The 22,233-nt window shown below is 41.8% G+C and overlaps 1 non-coding gene across 1 annotated transcript; it reads right to left on the reverse strand.

Annotated features, from left to right (window-relative positions):
- Positions 1–3,340: 3,340 nt before the first annotated feature.
- On the reverse strand, positions 3,341–22,227 carry LOC112069892 (uncharacterized). The gene is made up of 2 exons (XR_011475477.1): positions 22,121–22,227; positions 3,341–13,108 (listed from the first exon to the last, which is right to left on the reverse strand). It is a non-coding gene; the product is annotated as an uncharacterized protein (transcript).
- Between the last annotated feature and the right edge of the window lie 6 nt (positions 22,228–22,233).

The raw sequence follows: 22,233 nt of genomic DNA on the forward strand, positions 1-22,233 counted from the left end.
TTAATTATGGCATGTGGGGCCTCCTGTGGTGCCGCCTGTAGATTATGTCATATGTTTTAATTATGGCATATAGTATAAGCTGTCAGTCAAACTAACCTCAACGGTTAAATGTAGGTATTAATTCAGAGTGGTTAAGGTAAGGGTTAAGGTTTGGGATATTGTTAAACCTCAACGGTTAAATGTAGGTATTAATTCAGAGTGGTTAAGGTAAGGGTTAAGGTTTGGGATATTGTTAACCTCAACGGTTAAATGTAGGTATTAATTCAGAGTGGTTAAGGTAAGGGTTAAGGTTTGGGATATTGTTAACCTCGACAGTTAAATGACAAAACAAGAGGGATTGAACACTGGGATAGAACCCGCGATCCGCAGAGCTGTATCTTGTAGTTTAACCCATCCCCAACTACAGAAGATGGTAATTGGTGGACGGTAGGAAACTACTATGGAAATAAAATGACAACTCATGCCATAATTTCACCATTTAGAATATGCAGAAATAAACCAGAATCGTCTAGACTGGCCTGATATTACTGTACATAAATTAACAGCTCCTCTGTATAAAACCTATACTTTCATATTCATGTCTGTTGTTATTTCTATCCTATTGAAAAGCAGAGTGGACATAATGGTTTAAGCATGCACGTCCACCTGTCCGTCTAGATCTATACCGAGCCCCTCGCTGGCTGTTGCTGCATCCTTCTCTTTAATTATCTACCCCTTTCAATCCCAACATCGTCAAGTCTCATCAATGCTTCTTCATTTTTGTCAATACCAGCACAGGCCTAAGCTCTCCACACCTGGCCAGTCACCATGGGAAACCTCACCCCTAACAACAAAGAGCTCTGTAAGAGACGGCAACGCTGTGTTCTCCTTGATTAGTATTGATTAAGCTTTTGTAAAACAAAATAGGATTAAAATGATTGGGCAGCTATGCTTACCCAGGGTCCACTCTAGACTTCCATTTAGTTATAAGCTTTTGTTATTTCAGAATCTACATGTTAAGAGGGATGGAATTCTCCTGTCACTTTAGAGACCCCTCCAGGGACAGAACGATGCACAAAGCAGCTAGTACTTTACAGGGGATTACACAGGGCTGTGAGTTATTCTAGACTGATCTCAGCCTTGAATAGACTATTGTGAACAAATAGAGGCTTTTGAGTGGCATAGCCTATGCTTAGTGTTTCCAACATGTTACCCATTACAAGGACATGATAATAGGCCTGGTTGAGGTTGTCTTGGAGACATGCTTGGGAGCCCTAATGGAGAAAAAGATACATTGATGGACCATTAACATCATATGCTAAATGCATGCTAAATGACCAATAATAAGTCAATATTATTCAATAATAATATTATTATGGTGAATATTACAACATACTACGACATAGCCAAAACAACATAGTTACACTGTAAAAAAAGTAGTGTTGTTTTTACAGTAACTTACTGGCAGCCAGTTACTTGTAAGTTACTGTACAAAAAGGTTTGCTACTGTAAGTTCAAAATAAACTTTAGTTTAGCAGTACATTACTGTAGTTTCTATGGAATGTACGATAACATACTGTACTTTTTTTCTACAGTAACTTACAGGTACCTGGCTGCCAGTAAGTTATCGTAAAAACAGGATATTTTTTTTTACAGTGTATGAAATCCTTATTAGCATACCTGTGTAAGCGGGATGCAGGATCAACTGGATGTTTTTTTTTTTTACTATTTGAGCAATTACCTATTTTCTTCTCTCTCACCTCTAATTGGGAATCCAGACTGTATCAACACACAGCACCTACCAAGTGTGTCTACTTCTCACTTATCAGAGAAGTAGGTGTGTGTCACCCTCATACATAAGAGGGAACTGAAGAGCTGTAAGGTTGAGAGAACGAGGAGAACTCACCACACCTCTCCTCTCCTGCTTGAAAAAGTGGGGATCTCTTAATTGAGGATAACCATTCGGAGGAATTTCGAATTAACATTGTTGAAACAATCTGACCCTTTCTCGTAATAGTACACAACCAAACATAAAAACATCCATCTCTTTTATTATCTCCCCCATAACAGCTTTTTAAATGTATTTTTATCTTCAACCAGTCTTTAATTGGTATTCTACACTCTGAAGAGTACAGACGGAAGTGTGCTTGTAGTATTCTATCTTCTTTCACCCACACCCCTCCTTCCCCGAAAACAAACAACCAAAAGCCTGTTAGCTGTGTTTCATTGGCTTTAGGGGAAACAGGACAGATTGAGTATCGACAGTGGTAGCTAGCTGCAGAAGATTATAGCTCAGAGGCAACACTGTGAAATCTCAGGGGTAGGAGAGAGACGCAATCAAAAAGGCAGAAATAATTCTGCAAAGACTCACTCGAGGACCTATCCAGTTTGTCATGAGGAATCATGGACTGTCTGCAGCACAATGAGGAAGTCTCCAGGGACACAGACCAGGAGTCACCATGTGATGGCTACGAGTTACTGTCCCAACTGGGCCTTTTGCTTTTTTATCGTCTGCAGATTTAACCACTATAAATCTGTTTCCACACCGATACTATTCTCTTTGTACCGGGGGACAAATAAAGAAGAGACATCTTTAGTGTCTGTGGGGACTATGTGGTCATTGAAGTCCCTTGGGTGACATACTCTATTCTGGGATGTTGTGCTGTCCAACCAGAGATACTCAAAATAAAGAGTAAAATCGTATTTGGTTCAACTGAGTGTAACCTTTGAACTGGGCTGTGACGTGTGATGTGTCATGGCTGGTGTCCTCACTGTTTAGGGTTAACGAAAGCGGAGGTGAGTTGGTCCATAAGAAGGTCACTTAGTTACCCCAGACAGGCTCAACGTTACTGAAGCTTCTGTCTGCACCACAAATATTTCCTTCCTTCCTTTTCCTTTGTTATTATGGTCTACGAGATCAAATTCATTGATTAGTCTATTGATCTTTTACTTCTTATTAGTCAGATGCTAACTCACAAAAATCCTTCGTGCACCTTGGTTTGTTTCAATTGTAACACCTCAGAGGTAGATGGAATATCCATTTCAGGTTAATCAATTCACAAATGATTCCCCTCCCACTCCCAATCTCCGTCCCATTTATTATGCATTATTCGTCCTTTTTAAACGATTTTCTACTAACCTTCTCATCTAATTTGTTATTCAGATATGGTTAGCACTATTATCTCAATTAATACAATGACACATTCTAAATGCATTCTGCGTATATATAAAATGACAAAAGGCACCACAAGATGTTTTACAGCTATACCAACCAAGGCCATGTCATGGCATGCTCTTCCAAGTTCAGCAGACTTTAGTTGACTGTAAATGATTGAATCAATAAAAGGAGGACAATGCAGGCTCAATCTTCTACAGGACTGTGCTTTATTTTAGTCTAAGCAGAATATAATGAACTAGAGAACTAGAGTTCAGGAGCACTATGGGAGAAACCACCCCGAATTAGGGAAAAACAGACCCGTGCCAACACTAAGTCAATTTACAGTTCTGTTTTGAGAAAATAAAGATAATCAACTAACTGTGTTCAAGTAAAAATGAGAAAGATATACAATTATATCTAAAATATAAATAAATCAACTAATAAGTACCTAAAATAAATTATGATAAAATACATAAAATTACATTTTTTATATGTCTGGCAGAAGTCAAATCAAGTGGATGAAATGCGAGAGCGAAGCTGGGAATGTAATGTCTCATGAAGCAAAGTACAGTGGATGATTTTCGCTTTCCTTTATATCTTAATGGTTGCACAAAGGCTCTCATTTCATGTTTGATTAGGGCAACTCTGCTCTGTTGGTTTCATGTGGTAAAATTTGGTCCATGTAACCGATGGAAATGTAATTGTACTGTATGACCCCGTCCTTATTGGTGTCAGAAGTGGGATTGAGGCAAAACTGACACAAGGCAATCTTTACAACTGACAGCTGCATTTCAATTTAACAGAACCTCATCATCTCTGCAAGGAAAAACCAGAGTTTACGAACAATGGAAAAGAACTAGCATTGGCATCCCCAGAATACAATGTATGTGATAGGATTTTTAAGGTAGTACCATCAGAGAGAATGAATGTGTTTTAAGGCAGACTTCCCTCTTTTGATCAGTTTGGTGTCAAGGCCATGGGTTGACCTGAATAGACCAAAACAGTGTTGTGGAACTTTCAATCTGTTAGTGGCACATTTTCTTCAGTGGTTTTGGAGTCAACCACAGTTGTTATATACAAGTTAGTCTAGTAATGTTGAAATAGCTCTTAAGAAATTATGTCTGAGAGAAACGTCCCGCATACAGAGAAGATGACAATAAAAGAGATGTCTCTGATTCTTTTTCTAGAAAGAAAACTGAATTCAAGATGAAGAAAGAAATGATCAAACAAAGGAGAAATGTATGGCTAAAAGACAATGATCATGTTAAATGACAGCTTATTTTTCAAAACAAATCTGACAACAAATGTTCTGAGGTTTTCCAAAAGAACAGAAAGGCTACAATGAAATCCTTTTGAACGTGCAATTACTTACAGCCGATGCGTCCTCTTGAAATTGTGTTGTGCAATGGATTCATCTTTATGAATCCCCATGACCTTTTTATCATCTTTTACAGTCCAGTTTCTAAGTCTTGTACTGAATGTAAGAGCTTTCTGTCAACAACATATCTTTAAACTTGCCCATTTACAAGTAATTCCATACGGGATTGTGTAGCAAAAAGTCCCTTCAACATGTATCTTCAAAGCATATCAGAATAAACCTTGAGACAATGGGTCCATCCCAGCTTCAGCAGATAACAAAACAGAAAACATAAGAGAATGGAAAAAAAATAACCATTTACCAACATTAATATAAAATCCATTTTAACATCAGCGCTTCAATATACAAGAAAAAAAAAATCTCTACTGTTTTTGATAAATTATTTCATAGTTTCCTTCTCGTAGTCAGTGAAATATATTAACTATTTCTTTCTTTTTTTTCAACATGATTTATTGTACGGTCGTCTATAAAGAAGCCTTAACAGAATTAAAAAATAAGCTATGTAATATGTACAAGAGTACCGCAGGCAGCTGTGTACTCGGGACGTAAGGAGAGCAGAGCCAGGGGCAGGCCACAGAGGCAGGGAGATCTGCAGGGTAGTCATTCATTTTAGTATCAGTGCATCCGGCTCACCTGGCCCTCTCTTTTTCTCATCATGCACCTGTGTTCTGTGTTTGGATAATGTGTAAATATGTTTTCAGCTCCAATCTGGCAACCCCTCACCCCCTTCTGCCCATACCCGTGGAGCTGTGGAGTATAGCGGAGACTGGCGGGCGCCGCCCAGCCCCGGTGGCAAGCTAGCTAGCTAGCGACTAGTGAACTAACGGCTGCTGTCACTATCACCTGCTCCTCTGCACGGCACGGAGCAGAATGAGGGGCGGGCCTGCTCTTCACGTCTTTGAGGTCACATATATCCGTCTCATCAGCTCCGATTGGACTAATCCAATTAGCTAGTGCGCAGGCAATCTTTCAACTGTCAGAAATATCATGATGTGTCAGTGTAAACCTAATTAATGGATTGCTCCAGGCTGGAATTGAAGCCCTACTAAATCATCTAGAATCAGATCTCTGCTATCTTCTCCCTGCTATGTAGGGTGGTGTTCAGCTGAGGGTATAGTGCATATTCATTCATGTTTACTCAGTAACCAAAAAGGCCAAAGTGTTAAAAAGTCCCACCCTCTCCAAAGATTCCCTGCACTGCTGTGGATACGTTTTATAGTGACATCAATGTCCCACACAGCCAGGTGACTACTATAGACAGACCTCTCTACTGTACAGTTCTTACTTCCTGACTCATTTGTTTCTGTGTTCTATTATTTACATGAAGGAATAAAAAATTCTGTCTCCATCACTTTGATTCGAATCTCCAGCTTTGTTGTCAAACATGATCCCACACTTTTCTGTGATTGACTGCTCTTTATGTTGTTTATGATAGGATCAAAGTCTTCCTTTTAGTGTCTTTTAAAATTGCATGATGACCTGATGGATCCAAGGCATTAATGTTTCAATGACAGACAGCACTCCCCCTGACTGACTGACAGTGTGATCCTGTCTCTGGCTACTCCAGCTGCCGTGGCAGAGGTCCAACATGCTCCCCCAGCTCCCACCATACTCTCAGCGCCTCTGGGTGAATACGCAGCTCTTATTCCTCCCCAGCCTGACAAGGCAGGCAGGGCCCATGGGTAAGGCAAGGCTCTGAAAGTTTCCACTAATCATGACATCATAGCGCCTGATGCCCTGAGTATCGAAGTGACTTTGTGGAGTTTCAGTTTAGCACCCAACCCCCCCTCCAAACCCACTTCACTTCCCCTCTCAGCTAAAATCCCATTTCCACRGCGAAAAACCCTTTTYGCSTTASCTAAGCGAGATGACGGAAAAGCTCTCCTYTTCTCYCAAAGCAGCWWTTAAATGAGAGCCATTAATTTCTCCCTCCTGTCCAACAGGTTCCTTTAATTATCTCTCCACTTTCAGTCAATTACATTTCACTTCCTTTCCTTGACAATCACTGCTATTTTAGGGTGAGTGTTCTCTACACCCAGGGGCTGGGGTCTGCTAGACATGGAAGGCAGATCTCTCTTCGCTCACTAGGATTGGTTATTCAACCCATCCGCCAGCTTCAGAGCTCAGGTGATTGGTTATCTAGCCTCTTAGTCTCTTAGTCAACCTCTTCGGCTCTTAGGATTGGTTAYCCTGCCCCTCTGTCAGCCTCGGAGCTCTGAGGTTTCTAACTCCTCATGAGGACAGACTTTATGGAATGCAAACTAGGAAGGCATTATAACTAGAGCCAGTAGAGGAGGTAGAATAACCAGAGGTTAAGAAATGTGAATAACTGCCTCACAGGTGCTAATGTTACATGAGAAGGTCAGACATTACAGTGACCGTTGACATGACCATAAATATGTTCTGTTATATTTGACATACAGTACCAGTCAAAAGTTTGGACACCTGCTCATTCAAGTGTTTTTCTTTATTTTTACTATTGTCTACAATGTAGAATAATAGTGAAGACATCAAAACTATGAAATAACACATATGGAATTATTAAGTAACCAAAAAAGTGATAAACAAATCAAAATATATTTGATATTTGATATTCTTCAAAGTAGCTTCCTTTTGCCTTGATGACAGCTTTGCACATGCTTGACATTCTCTCAACCAGCTTCATGAGGAATGCATTTCAATTAACAGGTGTGCCTTGTTAAAAGTTCATTTGTGGAATTTCTTTCCTTCTTACTGCATTTGAGCCAATCGGTTGTGTTGTGACAAGGTAGGGGTGGTAAACAGACGATAGCCCTATTTGGTAAAATACCAAGCAAGAACATCTCAAATAAGCAAAGAGAAATTATTCCATCATTACTTTAAGACATGAAGGTCAGTCAATAAGAAACATTTCAAGAGCTTTGAAAGTTTCTTCAAGTGCAGTCGCAAAAACCATCAAGCACTATGATGAAACTGGCTCTCATGAGGACCACCACAGGAAAGGAAGACCCAGAGTTACGTCTGCTGCAGAGGATAAGTTCATTAGAGTTACCAGCCTCAGAAATTGCAGCCCAAATACATGATTCACAGTTCAGGTAACAGACACATCTCAAAATCAACTGTTCAGAGGAGACTGCATGAATCAGGCCTTGCTGCAAAGAAAACACTACTAAAGGACATAAATAATAAGAAGAGACTTGCTTGGGCCAAGAAACATGTGCAATCGTCATTAGACCGGTGGAAATCTGTCTTTTGTTCTGATGAGTCCAAATTTGAGATTTTGTTCAAACCGCAGTGTCTTTGTGAGACACAGAGTAGGTGAACGGATAATCTCCACATGTGTAGTTCCCACCGTGAAGCATGGAGGAGGAGGTGTGATGGTGTGGGGGTGCTTTGCTGGTGACACTGTCTGTGATATATTTAGAATTCAAGGCACACTTAACCAGCATGGCTACCACAGCATTCTACAGCGATACCCGATCCCATCTTGTTTGCACTTAGTGGGACTATCAATTGTTTTCAACGGGACAATGACCCAACACACCTCCAGGCTGTGTAAGGGCTATTTGACCAAGAAGGAGAGTGATGGAGTGCTGCATCAGATGACCTGGCCTCCACAATCACCCGACCTCAACCCAATTAAGATGGTTTGGGATGAGTTGGACCGCAGAGTTAAGGAAAAGCAGCCAACAAGTGCTCAGAATATGTGGGAACTCCTCCAAGACTGTTGGAAAAGCATTCCAGGTGAAGCTGGTTGAGAGAATGCCAAGAGTGTGCAAAGCTGTCATCAAGGCAATGGGTGGCTACTTTGAAGAATCTAAAATCTAAAATATATTTTGATTTGTTTAACACTTTTTTGGTTACTACATGATTCCATATGTGTTATTTTATAGTTTTGATGCCTTCACTATTATTCTACAATGTAGAAAATAGTAAAAATAAAGAAAAACACTTGAATGAGTAGGTGTGTCCAAACTTTTGACTGGTATTATGTTTCCAAACAGACATAACGTGAGTTGAACTAACAATATCAATAACCTTTAATGTCAATCTAAATATTCTCATCTGAACATGAGTGGGTGGATTTCAGTCCTGCGTAAGGCGAGTCACTCCTAAGTTAACATTCTCCAGACAGCCTGTGCCTCGACTGAAGGCCAGACAGGGCCAGAGCTGAGATGGGCTGAGCTGGCAGACTTTTGGAGTCAGTAAAAGAAGGAATAAAACCCACTTCTCATTTCTGTTGTTCCAGAGCCTGGCTTCACTACAGCTATTTCTGTTTTCACTGCATGTCACCCTAATAACCTTCCTCCCCTGTGTAGAAGAACAATAAGAGTGCCCTCGTTCAAACAGCTCCCTGATTTAACATTGTCTAATCTAGCCTTCCCAAGCACGTTTCTGCAGCTCCCTGGTGCAGCAGAAAGGCTATACGAGCRTAGCACGTTAGCCAAGCAGGGAAAATAAGACTGGGCAGGGGATTGGACCTAGGCTGAACCTAACCTTGCTCTAAGTTGACTGTAGGGGTGTGCAGCATATATCTGGTGTAGGAGCCATCAGAGGGCTCGTGGTGAGGCTAATGGGACTAGTCTGGCACGAGGTGCTTTTGAAGCGGCAGAGAGACAAGCATAGGAGATTTCATCGCTCACGGAACATTAGGTTTCCTATTGATTAATTCAGCATTACGTAAATAATGAGCACAAAAGGGCTGCTGTGAAGAACATGCATTCATATTGACCTACTTCACATGAATTCTTGTCGCTTCCTAGTTCCTACATGTTCTGCTGACTTCATAACAACTGAAGGTTGAGTGTTTTTACTGTGTTTGAAGGGAAGCTGAGACAACCCACGACCAAAGCTGCCACTGTTTTTTCAATGGGCATAATTTTGATTCAAAATAACTACTGTGCTTCACCAATACCGTTCTTCCTGTTCTGAACAGTATTCGGTGCTTTGCAGATGTCCCAACTGCAATACTGCCGTGAAAAAGACAACATTTTTAGAGCAGGTTGTTGTGTGGAAAATGGCGGCCTCTGAGGAGATTGTTGAGACACAATTATGTGCTGAAAGTTGATGTACAATAACATGGGCCACCCGGCAGGCAGCTGCAACGGCGGAACTGAGGGTTTTTCAACGGACTAGTTGGTTGTCTGCTACCCATTTCAACCTGCTATTGTTCAGTAGCTTTTATGCCTGGAGAAATATTTCAAACCTAGTCTCTTTTGCCTTATTTTCAACATAATCTATACCCACGCCAATCAAATATCCAACATKAATACCCAGAGTAGCTATGATATGGAGGGTTTTATCCATCTTCCTGGATCCCATCTCCATCATAAATAGGGCTGCGGTTATATCGGTGCCAGGTCAGCTGTCGGCATCCTTGCCAGGGAGCCGCTACAAACATAATTCTCTCTAATCTACCTTCTGTCATCACAGAGCATTCAAGGGACCATCCCCACYGTAATTTGGTCCAGGTGATTATGCAGATGACTTTTCACTTGGTTGGTGTTAATGTATAGAGCCTCACTATTACAACGTGATTAGAGGGAAAGGTGAAATAGCATGTCTAATACGGAGGAAGAGATMATYGAAGGCTACTGAAGCCAAACACTGAACTGCARGTTGGTTTGAAACAKTGTTCCAGGGGAACAGCTGAACAGCATAGCCTGGTAAAACCAGACTAAACCCACCATTGTTGAGTGCAGAGYTCAGTCTGGTTGAACMWGGCTATGAACAGCTAGGTTGGGGTTCTGGAAGGCATGATGGAACAGAACAGTGTCTCTTCATAGCAGAGGAACACAAACACAAAGTCAGACGCTAACATTCATTACAGTAATGTGGTATGGTGAAATCAAGGAAACAAATCAGGACAAATCCAAGAGCTTTTCGCTCACAGAAAAGAGTGGCATTGTGTTGTATTCAAGCAACTGGGAGAAAGAGAATGAAAGTCATGTGTCTTGATGTGTCTTGTGTGAGGCAGGCAGACAGGCAGGCAGGCAGGCAGGCAGACAGGCAGGCAGGCAGGCAGGGCTTTCAGTCAGTGACTTGGAATGCGTCCGCTCTGCTTTGGAGAGCAAGTCCCAGAGGTAAACAGACACAGGCTGGACAGAAGGCAGCAGGTACCTAATACATGCCAAGTGATTCCTTATCAACCCTTCAATCCTTTTCCCAAAGAGCTAGGCAGCACAGATACATGGTGTTTGGCCAGGTGGTGGTGGTGCTGGGGAGGGGGTTGTTGCTTTTGATTGCATGGATTTGGTCCCCCGGGGGATAATTCCAAGGAGCATCACTTTGAAGGATAAAGAAAGACAAGGTTGGACATGCTGGCGTGGAGTAGGGCTCAGAGATCAGGGTTTGGCTGTTGACTTCTCCCACTTTCCTCTCCCCTTCTCTTCCCTGTCCAGCTCTGCCTCCCCCACCATATGCCTTCAGTCAGCTCTCAGGGAGTTGTGAGGGAGGGAGGGGGAGAGCTGGTGTCCTACTGAGAGAACTTGAGGAAGTGTGGACAGTGAATGACTTGCCATCTTATCCTTCCTCGAGACTCATAGAAAACRTATTGATCTGGTTTTCATAGAGGGGCCAGCTGCATCCACCACTGTAAAATAGTCAAAATAAAGGGGCTCGTGGACACTAAGTCAAAGCCTGGCAAGTTAAGAGTTCAGAGCTGTGTTCTGCTAGGCATGGATTGGCAGGGAGGAGCTGAATGATGGCTGTGGTATGGCTGTAATTCAGACTGTGTTAGGTTAGGTTGAGACGGATACGGTTCCACAGGCTCATTATATAATATTTGAAAAAAAGCAGGTCAGGGAGGGRACATGTTAACAGTGGCATGTACATTATATACGACAAAGTTAAATGAGCTCTAAAAGCTTCCACTGTTTTGCCATCGATAAATCTAGTGTGTCTTTCAGAGCAAGTTCTGCTTGTATCTGTTCTGCAGCCGGGGAGATGAGRCGATGTTTCTCAATCTCACCAGAGCTTTAGAACGGCTTCAGCGGACATAAATATCCCTGGCCTCTCTCTCTCTCTCTCCCTCTTGCCTATAACATGGTTCTTTTTAATGGGTCTATTTTTTTCGTTTACTCAAACGCCATGAGAGCCAATTCATTGTTATACTGTTGAGTCCACTCTTTTGGCAGTTTCAGTAGCTATCAACTCAATCATTTTCTTCTCTGCTTGCCTTAATTTTTGTCCATTAAGTCCATCTCGTTTTCAGAAGCTTCTCTTTATGCATTTCCTTAATAACTTTTATAATAGCACACTCCCTGTCGTAATAATAGAGCTCAAAAGAAAAGAACACATCATGTCCGATTTGCTTGGTTTTTACAGTGGATTGTCRTTTGAACACAAAGGCTTGTGGGAAATAAGCCTCTCATATGTGCACCCTGTCCAGCACAGACACTAGGAAGGTCCATCTGTCTTTTCTCTTCTTCTTCCCCCTCTTCTCAAAAACAGTTCCTTTATAGCTGTCAGATAGTGCTGTGAGTGAGTTGTACACCATGAWGAGGGACATATCCAGCGGCCYGACCGTAACATCCAAGAGAGAGACCCCAATGCCCCAAAGCCYACTGGGRCGGGACAGACAAAATKAAKAWTTTTTTCTTTTTCATCCCTCCCCYTWMYTTWMMARKTYMARKWWTTTTTTYYWTWAAAAAAAACAACAGCAAAAAAGAGCAAATCTACTTTTCTAGTATTCTACATTTTCTAATCTACTAACTGGTGGCAAAACAGCAACCAGAACATAATAATCAGCCCCTTTACTACGTTTCCTTGTCTTTTTTTCAATGTATACATTATTTCCTTTATCTTTTTATTCTTACTTAGGCCACTGGATATTGATTTAATGATTTATTTTGACTACTATTAAATTGTAATACTTGCAGCTACAAGGTAAGAGTTTTTTAAATATATATATATATATGTATATATATTTATATTCTTTTAAAAAGCGTTAAGTCCTTTGGTCCCTATTTCCTAAGGAATGATGCATGTAAATTCTCCTGGATTCTCCATTTCTCATCTTCTTTTCTCAGAGCTCGCCCTGTCACAGAGCACATCACCTGTGTAGGCACGAAAACCAAAATGGCAGCAGGCTGGTGTGTGTATATGTCTGTGTGTGTGTGTGTTTATGTGTGTGTCTGTCTGTCCGCGTGTATGTTTAAATTTGCAAATGCACATACGTGTATGTACACTGTAGGATGTCTGAGAGAATATTTGTGTGTGTGTGTTGGTCTGTATGTACGCATGTGTGTTTGGTAAGCTGTGTGTTTGGTAAGAGTGTGTTCATGTCTATATATACCGGTGTCAGTATGCATGCTTTGAGCATAATGTGTCTATAAAGGTTTTCCATCTTGTCTAAAAAACAGCAGCAAAAAGTTGGTCTCTGCAAAAAATCCTCTTCCACAGACGCCAAAGCAAAACAGGGAAAAAAAGAGGCATTTGCTAAAAGAAACAAACAAGAATCTCCGGGTTCTTTCTCCTCGTCAGTCACCCAATCTTCTCCAGCTATTCTTCCAGCAGAATCAAGGGACCACCCTTCTTTCATGATATGTAGCAGAGCAAGAAGTCTTTGTACTTTATACTGCACTTGTGGAAATAAGGTGTTGTGGCCCTTCATCCTGTGAGAGAGAGAGAGAGAGAGAGTTTTGTTTGTTTCACTTTTGTGTATTGTCTACCTCATTTGCTTTGGCAATGTTAACACATGTTTCCCATGCCAATAAAGCCCCTTGAATTGAATTGAATTGAATTGAGAGAGAGAGCAGATTCAGTGAGGTGAGGGCACAGGGGTCTTGTTCAGGGTGCTGGCTCCTGCCAGGTTTAGCACACTGACAGGCACAGCTAACAGAATGGAAAACAGACAAAAGAAAAGAAGGAGGATGTCAATCAGATCTAGAAGGAAGTGGGCTGGAGGTGGAGGGGCTGTGTTTTACCATATGGAACAGATGTATGCTGTGACAGCACTAATCAAAAGGCGGTAGGTATTTAAAGCAACTTTACTCTCGCCGCAGAAAAATGATTTTACTAAACGTTAGCCTGTCATCTCTGTTAATTCCTCTGTTAATAGTCATTTCTGATCATTTGTGATAATAATTGTAAAAAATCCCAATGACAACCGAGGGRAGGGGACGCTAAAGACGAAGGGATGTACTGAAGGTCAAATAGTAGCCCATGAATGAAAATATTATGATGTTAAAAAGTATTATTACAAAACTCCAGGGGGAGGAAAAGTTTATGATCATCTTTTCATGTTTTTTTGTGGAGTGAACAAATTAAAAACTAATTCTCAAAACTATTAGAAAATACACCCAGAGCTATAATGTCTTCATTGCCATAGCAGTAGATATGAAATACATACTTTTTATGTATTTGTGTGCTTTTTGGCTCTGGTTGAATAAGCTGGAGTTACAGTTGGATGCAATCATCCTTAATGTGTACTGGCCCTGAATCCTGGTACAAAAAGACAGCCAAATCACAGCTAATCACTCTCACAGAGCCCACATGAAAAATATCTGACTTTGTGGAGCGAACATATGCCGCGCAAGTCTTTGTTCTGTTATTTTCTCCTGAGAAATGAGCTTGTTACCATTTTATAATAGATTAGCTATTTAACTGTGGGAGATGAGATGCTGGTAACGTATTTCATATCTGCGGAGGCAAGCAGGACCATTAGAGATAAGCCTTTGCACTAATATACCTGATTATAGATGTTCCAGCTTTTATACAAAAACACCAGTAATTCAAAGTAGGCATCTACCATAGAAGTTATAGAAGAAGAAGAACAGTCCATTTAAAACGTAACAGCTTGTATTTCCAGAGGGGAGTTTTAAGTGGAAGCAACTGATAAAGACCAAACTACAGGAAAAACATATTTATATCTACATGGATAACTATCTACTTTCACACAAATGCACACACCCTGAAGTGGCCCTCAATTAGAGATTCACGAGACAGACACAGCCACAGGGGAGACAGGCGAACCCAGAGAGACCTGAGTTACAGGAGAGATCGGCGAACCCAGAGAGACCTGAGCTACAGAGGAGACAGGCGAACCCAGAGAAACCTGATCCACAGGGGAGACAGGCGAACCCAGAGAAACCTGATCCACAGGGGAGACAGGCGAACCCAGAGAGACCCAGTGCCCTGCTGGCTGGTTGTCCTGACAGACTGCACTTAGTTAAGTCAGAGATCTGTATATAATGACAAGATGTTCATGTCTCTGCCCTAACAATGGGAGTTGTTGTCCCAAAGGCAGGAAGGCAGGTGACAAGCTTCGGACCAAAATAAGCCCATAGAAACGCATGGGGCATATTTTTGACAGATTTTGGAGAGAGTAAAAATATTTGAAGATGATTCATCATGAGACAATAGTAACTCATACATGGAATGCACCAGTAATCTATTCAGTGCTAAAATAATTACAAACACATTGATTTAATTGTTAGGCATGATAATACTGAAAAGACCAGACTAAAACAACACAAGCAGAGGATGCACCATTCATGGTATTAGTTTATTTGATTTATTTTTGATGGTGTTTGTGTTTGTGTGTGTATGTGGGTGGAGTCTGGCTGGGGTGTGTAAGGCTACGCCATTGCCTGCAGCTCTGCAATCACAATGTAATTGGTTAGCCCCCTCATAAATATATACATTGGAAGTTATCCTCATGTTAGGCAAGCAAAACAATCACACCAAGTACTCCAAGTGCAGATGAAATGCAGAGAGGAGTGGAGGAGAGTCAACATTTTCCTGCGCTTCTCTACAGTTTGTGGATGAATAGATGGATGGAGGAGATTTAAATGGCTGCMCAAACACAGGGTCATCTTGTCTATCACTCAACTAGAGAGCTGGGGATTGACTTTAAAAAAAGGTTATTTAAGCAAAGAATCTGTCTTATGACAACAAAAGTGGGCATCAGCCCTCTTGCGTGAAGAAATGTTGGTASAAATTGTAAATAATTACAAAAACACTGTTGGTATACACAGTGCCTTCAGAAAGTATTCATACCCCTTGACTTCTGAATTCAAAAGTGATTGAATATATATKTTTTATCTCACCCATCTACACACAATAACCCAGAATGACAAAGTGAAAACATGTTTTTAGAAATGTTAGCAAATTTATTGAATATGAAATACAGAAATATCTAATTTGCATACAGTAGGTATTCACAACCCTGAATCAATATACGTTAGAATCACCTTTGGTAGTGATTACAGCTGGGAGTCTTTCTGGGTAAGTCTCTAARAGCTTTGCACACCTGGATTGTACAATATTTGCACATTATTATTTTTTTAATTCTTCAAGCTCCGTCAAGTTGGTTGTTGATCATTGCTAGACAGACATTTTCAAGTTATTCAATAGATTTTAAAGACGATTTAAATCAAAACTGTAACTAGTACACTCAGGAACATTCAATGTCATCTTGGTAAGCAACTCCAGTGTATATTTGGCCTTGTGTTTTAGGTTATTGACCTGCTGAAAGGTGAACCAGGGTTTCCTCTAGGATTTTGCCTGTATTTAGCTCTATTCCGTTTCTTTTTATCCAAAACAAAAAAAACTCCTTAGTCCATGCTGATGACAAGCATGCCCATAACATTATGCAGCCACCACTATAATTGAAAAYATGAAGAGTGGTACTCTTGATGTGTTGTGTTGGATTTGCCCCAAACATAATATTTTGCATTCAGGACATAAAGTTAATTTCTTTGCCACATTTTTTGCAGTTTTACTTTAGTGCCTTATTGCAAACAGGATGCATGTTTTAGAATAGTGTTATTCTGTACAGGCTTCCTTCTTTTCACGCTGTCATTTACAGTGCATTCCTGTAAGGTCCAGAGCCTCCAGCGACGGTCTGCGGTCCAGAGCCTCCAGCGACGGTCTGCGGTCCAGAGCCTCCAAAGCAGACAGTTTGCGGTCAAGAGCCTCCAGCGACGTCTGCGGTCCAGAGCCTCCAGCGACGGTCTGCGGTCCAGAGCCTCCTGCGAAGGTTCCCAGTCCGGAGCCTCTGTGACGAACCACGGTCCGGAGTCCCCGGCGACGATCTACGGTCCGGAGTCCCCGGCGACGATCTACGATCCGGTTCCTCCGGCGACGATCCACGGTCCTCCGGCGACGATCCATGGTCCGGTGCCTCCGGGCGACGATCCACAGTCCGGTTCCTCCGGCAATGATCCACGGTCTGGAGTCCCCGGCGACCGAATCTACAGTCCGGAGCCTCCGGCAACGATCCACGGTCCGGTTCCTCCGATGACGTATCCACGAGCGGAGTGGGTACTTCGCCCCGCACCGGAGCCGCCCCCGACGGTAGATGCCCACCCGGACCCTCCCCTATTGAGTCAGGTTTTGCGGTCTGAGTCCGCACCTTTGGGGAGGGTGTACTGTCACGCCCTGACCATAGAGAGCTGTTTATTCTCTATGTTGGTTGGGTCGGTGTGATTTAGGTTGGGTTATCTAGGGGAATTGTATATCTATGTTGGCCTGATATGGTTCCCAATCAGAGGCAGCTGTTTATCRTTGTCTCTGATTGGGGATCATATTTAGGTAGCCATTTCCCCTTTGTATTTGTGGGAGCTTGACTGTGTTTGTGTGTAGTTGCTTTCTGCGCTGCATGTAGCGTCACGTTTCGTTTATTCGCTTTATTGTGTTTGTGCTTTATGTTTTCTCTTCCAAATAAAAGGATGGAAACAGACCACGCTGCATCTTGGTCCACTCCTTATAACGATTGTGACAGTATGTTAGTATTGTGGAGTAACAACAATGATCCATCCTCAGTTTTCTCCTATCACATGAAACTCTGTAACTGTTTTAAAGTCACCATTGGCCTCATGGTGAAATCYCTTAGCGGTTTCCTTCCTTTCTGGAAACTGACCTAGGAAGGACGCCTGTATCTTTGTAGTGACTGGGTCAAAGTGTAATTAATAACTTCACCATGCTGAGYGTAACCGATGTGAAATGGCTAGCTAGAAAGCGGGGTGTGTGCTTCAATCGGTGACGTCACTCGCTCTGAGGCCTGAAGTAGTTGTTCCCCTTGCTCTGCAAGGGCCACGGCTTTTGTGGAGCGATGTGTAACGATGCTTCGTGGGAGGCAGTTGTTGATGTGTGCAGAGGGTCCCTGATTCAAGCCCAGGTAGGGGCGAGGAGAGGAACGGAAGCTATACTGTTACATGAACAAGAGATTCAATCTCTGCTTTTTTTTATTTTGACCCATCTACCAATAGGTGCTCTTCTTTGCGAGACATTGGAAAACCTCCCTGGTGTTTGTGGTTGAATCTGTGTGTGAAATTCACTGCTCGACTGAGGGACCTTACAGAGATAATTGTATGTGTGGGGTACAGAGATGAGGTAGTCATTCAAAAATCATGTTAAACACTATTATTGCACACAGAGTTAGTCCATGCATGTTCTAATGTGACATTTTTACTCCTGAACATATTTAGGCTTGCCATAACAAAGGGGTTGAATACTTATTGACTCAAGACATTTCAGCTTTTAATTTGTAAACATTTCTGAAAACATAACTCCACTTTGACATTATGGGGTATTGTGTGTAGGCCAGTGACACAACATCTCAATATAATGCATTTTAGATTCAGGCTGTAACACAACAAAATGCAGAAAAAGTCAAGGGGTGTGAATACTTTCTGAAGACACTGTATATATATATATATATATATATATATAGTATTCACACCCCTTGAGAGAGAGAAAGAGGGAGCGATAGAGAGAGAGATGGTATCCTCAATGAAAGGATAAAATATACAGACAACAAATTCCAATTGGCTATACTTAAACTCTTTAACATCATTCYTAGTTCTGGCATCTTCCCCAATATTTAGAATTGGCCAAATCCGTGAAAATGGAGACACATTTGASCCCAATAACTACTGTGGGATATGCGTCAACAGCAACCTTGGGGAAATCCTCTGCATTATCATTAACAGCAGACCTGTACATTTCCTCAGTGAAAACAATGTACTGAGCAAATGTCAAATTGGCTTTTTACCAAATTATCATACGACAGACCACATATTCACCCTGCACACCTTAATTGACATACAAACGATCCAAAACGAAGGCAAAGTCTTTTCATGCTTTTTTGATTTCGAAAAACCCTTTGACTCAATTTGGCATGAGGTTCTGCTATACAAATAAATGGAAAGTGGTGTTGGGGGAAAAACATACAACATTATAAAATCCATGTACACAAACAACAAGTCCGCGGTTAAAGTTGGCAAAAAACACACACATTTCTTTCCACAGGGCCGTCGGGTGAGACAGGGATGCATCTTAAGCCCCACCCTCTTCAACTTGTATACCAGCACCCGGCCTGACCCTACCAGAATCTGAAGTCAAATGTATACTCTTTGCTGATGATCTGGTGCTTCTGTYACAAACCAAGGAGGGCCTACGGCAGAACTTAGATCTTCTGCACAGAATCTGCCAGCCCTGGGTCCTGACAGTAAATCTCAGTAAGACCAAAACAATATTGTTCCAAAAAAGTTCCAGTCGCCAGGACCACAAATACAAATTCCATCTAGACACTGTTGCCCTAGAGCACACAAAAAACTATAGATACTTTGGCCTAAACATCAGCGCCACAGGTAACTTCCACAAAGCTGTGAACTATCGGAGAGACAAGGCAAGAAGGGTCTTCTATGCCATCAAAAGGAACATAAAATTCAACATACCAATTAGTATCTGGCTAAAAATACTTGAATCAGTTATAGAACCCATTGCCCTTTATGGTTGTGAAGTCTGGGGTCTGCTCACCAACCAAGAATTCACATAATTTGACAAACACCAAATTGAGATTGCATGCAGAATTCTGCAAAACTATCCTCCATGTACAATGTAAAACACCAAATAATGCATGCAGAGCAGAATTAGGCCGATACCCCAAAATGATCAAAACCCAGAAAAGTGACGTTAAATTCAACAACCACCTAAAAGGAAGCGATTCCCAAACCTTCCATAACAAAGCCATCACCTACAGAGTGATGAACCTGGAGAAGAGCCCCTAAGCAAGCTGGTCCTGGGGCTCTGTTCACAAAAAAACTGAGTAAACTATAATTCTATTTAGCCCTAAACAGAGAGTACATAGTGGCAGAATACCTGACCACTGTGACTGACCCAAACTAAGGAAAGCTTTGACTATGTACAGACTCAGTGAGCCTAGCCTTGCTATTGAGAAAGGCCGCTGTAGGCAGACAGCGGAGAGAAGACAGGCTATGTGCACACTGCCCACAAAATGAGGTGGAAACTGAGCTGCACTTCCCAACCTCCTGCCAAATGTATGACCRTATTAGAGACATATATTTCCTTCAGATTACACAGACCCACAAATAATTCAAAAAACAAATCCAATTTTGATAAACTCCCATATCTACTGGGTGAAATACCAGTGTGCAATCACAACAGCAAGATTTGTGACCAGTTGCCACAAGAAAAGTGCAACCAGTAAAGAACACCATTGTAAATACAACCTATATGTATCTTTATTTATTTTCCCTTTTGTACTTTAATCATTTGCACATTGTTTCAACACTGTATATATACATAATATGACATTTGAAATATCTTTATTCTTTTGGATCTTCTGTGAGTGTAATGTTTACTAGTCATTTTTATAGTTTTTTTCACTTTTGTTTATTATCTACTTCACTTGCTTTGGCAATGTTAACATATGTTTCCCATGCCAATAAAGCCCTTGAATTGAATTGAATTGAATTGAGAGCGAGAGAGAGAAAGATACAGAATATCAATACACATTGAACATTGAAGTTCACGAGAAAAAAAGGAAMCACTAAAAGGTCATGTCAGAACAACAAAAAGGGTCAAAAGTCACGTCATCATCGATCATGATCAAACCAGTCAATCAGCACATCAGATGTACCTAACAACAGCTAGCAGCAATCAAAAATTCACTGCACTTCACAAGTTGCCAAAAATATATATAAAATAGAGATAGAGATATAGAAAGGACTCGTCGCCACGTCCTGATGCTACGTCCTGATGCTATGATTGGCCGGTTGGGTTGGTTGCAAAACAAAAGAAAAAGAGAAGCAGTGGAGTTCCAATTTTTTTCTCAAGTGGTAAATATGATGTAGACTTTACTTTCCCATTTATTCCAGCCTCTCTCTCTCTCAACGTCTCTGGCTGACAAACCAAATGAAGGGAGGTTATTACTGTCAAAATGACAAAGTCAACAAATACAATTGGAAATATAGAGATAAAAATGGAACCTTCAAAAATAAATAAAATAATGGCCTTTATTTTTCTTTTTGAAGCAGTTCTGAGAGACTTTTCAGTCAGAGAACATTTATAGGGTAAAAGACTGGCGTGCTGCACTGCAATCACAAAGTTAAGACTAGGCCAAATGGCATGTTATACATCTCAAATTAACACAGTCACACTCGAAATAATTGGATTTTGTCCTTGCATTGTATGCAATGATGATGGTATGTACATTGAGTACCTTAGCCATTTATAAATTATTTAAGTCAGAACGGCAGGAGACCAAACCCTGACAGACTTACCCCCCACCATCACACGCACACACACACGCACACAMACACACAGACACACAAACACACAAATGGCTGTTGTTAGAGACACACTGAGGATGTCATAATGACTAGCCTGTCCTCATCATTGTTCAGGACATTCTCCACTTGTCCCTCATCAATGTGTTACATCAAAGTCATTCCTMCTCTCTTCTCCTCTCCTCAGGCAGTCTGCTCAGACAGCCTCCTTTCAATTAGTGCTACATGTCTTTATTCAAATGCTATCTGACAAGAAATTAAGGTAGCATTTATCATTTCCATTACACATTATACTGTATATGYCATTATTGCAATCCCTTCACTTTGGTGAGGCCATTGTAAAACATCCACACATTATTTATAAGCAAATTGTTCATAGAAGGGCCTCCCGGGTGGCGCAGTGGTCTAGGGCACTGCATCGCAGCGCTAGCTGCGCCACCAGAGTCTCTGGGTTCGCGCCCAGGCTYTGTCGCAGCCGGCCGCGACCGGGAGGTCCGTGGGGCGACGCACAATTGGCCTAGCGTCGTCCGGGAGGGTTTGGCCGGTAGGGATATCCTTGTCTCATCGCGCTCCAGCGACTCCTGTGGTGGGCCGGGCGCAGTGCGCGCTAACCGAGGGGGCCAGGTGCACAGTGTTTCTTCCGACACATTCATTGGTGCGGCTGGCTTCCGGGTTGGAGGCGCGCTGTGTTAAGAAGCAGTGCGGCTTGGTTGGGTTGTGCTTCGGAGGACACATGGCTTTCGACCTTACGGGAGTTGTAGCGATGAGACAAGATAGTAATTACTAGCGATTGGATACCACGAMAATTGGGGAGAAAAGGGGGTAAAAATAAATAAATAAATAAATAAAAAATAGTTCATAGAAATATACAATGTAAGCACATGTACTGGTCTTATGTTGCAATTATGTGTAGTCTAATGTATACAACCAAAATAACATGTTTCAGGTATGCAGTAGCCAGTGGAGTTTAGTTGGGGGGCCCACTGCCCCTCCTACTCCCTCCTCATTGGCCAGCACCCTGACGGGCTGTCTGCCATTCAACCCTGGCTCTGGGCATGAATGTGAGCATGGCATAGCGTCTGCTCTTACCTGGATGTGGACGGCAAAGGGGTCAGTAAGGTCGGTTGGCATCCTTTGGCCGCTTCAGCTGCACCTTCAGCCGCTTCATGCCTATCTGAAAACCATTCATGGCCTGGATAGCC

This window comes from Salvelinus sp. IW2-2015, unplaced genomic scaffold, assembly GCF_002910315.2.
Source record: "Salvelinus sp. IW2-2015 unplaced genomic scaffold, ASM291031v2 Un_scaffold1143, whole genome shotgun sequence".
NCBI classification, from domain to species: domain Eukaryota; kingdom Metazoa; phylum Chordata; class Actinopteri; order Salmoniformes; family Salmonidae; genus Salvelinus; species Salvelinus sp. IW2-2015.